Source organism: Herpailurus yagouaroundi, unplaced genomic scaffold (assembly GCF_014898765.1).
Source record: "Herpailurus yagouaroundi ecotype Mexico unplaced genomic scaffold, PumYag 77, whole genome shotgun sequence".
In the NCBI taxonomy this organism is placed as follows: domain Eukaryota; kingdom Metazoa; phylum Chordata; class Mammalia; order Carnivora; family Felidae; genus Herpailurus; species Herpailurus yagouaroundi.
The window spans coordinates 32,344,797-32,347,399 of NW_024412388.1; positions in this window are offsets into that span (position 1 = coordinate 32,344,797).

Here is a 2,603-nt window from a genome sequence, read left to right on the forward strand (position 1 = left end):
CCCCCCCCCGGGAGGATCCCAACACCATGCGAAGTAAACCACCACAGGGCCCTCTGGTTTACAAGGTGTTGCTTCTCGTCTTGACAGGCTCATTTGCTCCCCGGCAACGCCGGGAGGCAGGAATCGGTCTCAGGCTCATTTAGAAGAAACACGCACTCCGGGAAGTCAGACGAAGGCTTTTGGACCCGTGGGATACGCAGCTAAAGTAGCTACCACCGGGCTAAGGGCGATACGGACATCATTTCACCTCATGCTTACAACCACCCTGAGGAAGGTAGGTGCCATTATCATCTCCATTCTCCAGATGAGGGAGCAGACTCAGAGAGGTTAAGTAACTTGCCCAAAGTCACACAGCTAAGTAACAGAGACAGCGTGACCCCACGAGAAATCTCCAGCCAACGGGCTCCTTCTCTGTGGGTGAAACAAACATGAACCTCCGTATGCTCAGGAGTACCGGTCCTCTTCCCAGAGCCCCTGAGGTGACATTCTCAGCCTGTGGGCCTTGAGCTGAAGAGGCTGCCTCCCCAGGGATGTCCTCTGGCCGTCTTGAGGACAGAGAATGGGGAGGGCTCCCAGGCCAAGGGGCACGGTCTCTAGTTCACAGGCACAAAACATCACTCTTTAGAAAGCGCCCCTACGGATGTTGACCTTCAACACGCTCCCGCTCCCTGGCTGGCCACCAGCTTCCCAACAGCCATCGTTGGGAGCTGTTTCAGAATCAGGGAGAGGCTTCTGGCACACACGGGCTCACTGCAGCTTGTTCAGAAGAGCAGTAGGTGGAAACCACACGGAGGCTGGGAGCAAAGGAGACGCCCCTGGGCAGAAGGAGGGACTCTGAGCCAAGGGGACACGCTCAGAAAGTCTTCGCTGTACCACGGGAGACAGGAAGCCCGGGGGACAAAAAGAAGTCACCCGAAGGCTGCAAGTCCTTGTGGTGAGACAGGCTCGTGCTCTTGTGTGCTTTCTCGTTGTGGTATTTTTCACGTGTTTGCCAAGTAGTAATGTCACCAAGGGGGGAAACATTCAGACAGAGAGACCGTCATTTTGTACAACGAAGACTGCTTCTGGACGCAACGGAGGCCCAGGCGCACAGACCTGGGGAGGGCCCGGGGGTCCCCGCTGCCGGGTCCTGCTGGACGAAGACGTCTCTTCCCCGACGCTGCCCTTCTCTGAGGAATGCTGGGAGCCTCACTGAAACACGGAGTGCCAGTCTTGCCAGAAATCCTTTCCACTGTCCTTGCAGTCCTATCCCAGGCTCGGGGGTGAGGGGCGTGTCTTGGCGGTTCTCTCCACAGGTGACTCTCCCTCGTCGTCTCCAAAGCACAGAATCCCTTTCCATGGGAGTACACTCCCCCTGCGGAATCTTCCTTGCAGGTGGGGGGTGGTGGGCCGCGGGCGTGGCATTTTAGCTGGCTGATGTCCGTGTTCATGTGCCGACAATGCACATGGTTATTTGATGGCCTGACCAGGGAATTTATAATGTGGGCATCCCAGGCCTGGGGGCCCCTTCCAAGTCAGGCTGGGCCTCCAACATCTTCTACAGCCGGGGGGGAAGCCAAAAGTGCCAGAGACCCAGGCAGGAGCGCAGAGCAAGCCAGGGAAGCCCCGGCCCGTTGTCTGCCTCCCCAGGCCCTGCTCCTGGGTCTCCTGTGCCCCCAGATGCAGACTCCTCAGCCGGGATGTTGGCTCCAAGGGCCTGCAAGAAATCCTCAGGGAAAACCTAGTATATCAAGAGGGCATCTCAGCCGGGTTCCTGTAGCCCCAAGCCCAGATGGGACCATGCTTCCAAGAAGCTGGAGCACCCTTTGGCACAGCAGCTCCTTGCCACATTTGTGTGGGCTAATCCTGGGATTCCCTGTAGAGGGAAGCATGGGGATGGGTCCCTGGAATAGAGCAGGTGGAGATGAGATGCAAAGAAGGGCAGGGGATGCCCTATTCCTGCGCTTAGTTGACTCCTACTCCCATTTTAAAGAGGGGGAGACTGAGGCTTGGTATAAGACACTTGTCCAAGGTCATCCGGTCTGCAGCAGAGCCATGAGTATTAGCTAAGATATCGGGCTTCCCATGGAAGGGGTCAGGACCCCTGGAAGGGCCCCTCACTACCGACACCTCCCTATGAACTATTCTTCCGGACTCTTTTGGTCTCAGATGGGCCCATCATAGAGAAGGAATAATCAATCTGTCCTAAGCTAGTGTGTGCTCTAAAAAAGAGCATCGAGTCAGATAGACCTGATGTACACTGTGTGATATCGGGCAAGTCACTTAACCTCTCTGAGTCCTTCCTTTGCTGTAGCTGAGTACTAGTACCTACCTCGCAGGGTTAGTTGGTGGCAGAGGGGCTTTCCGTATGTAAAGGAGAGGGAAATCATATAATAAATTATTAAAAGTATTCCCTGTATTCTCCTAATGGGCCTAGGGAGCCCATTTTATAAGAGAGGGTAGGAAAGACCCGGGATCAGTAGGTACTAAGCAGCAAATCCCGGATGTGGACCCAAGTGTTATTACCTCCACAGTCTCTGAGAGCAGAGGCCTTCACAAAGGAGAGAGTGTGACCCTGGGGGCTGGCCTGGCCCGGCCCATGCCCTGACCTCAAGCCTTCTAGA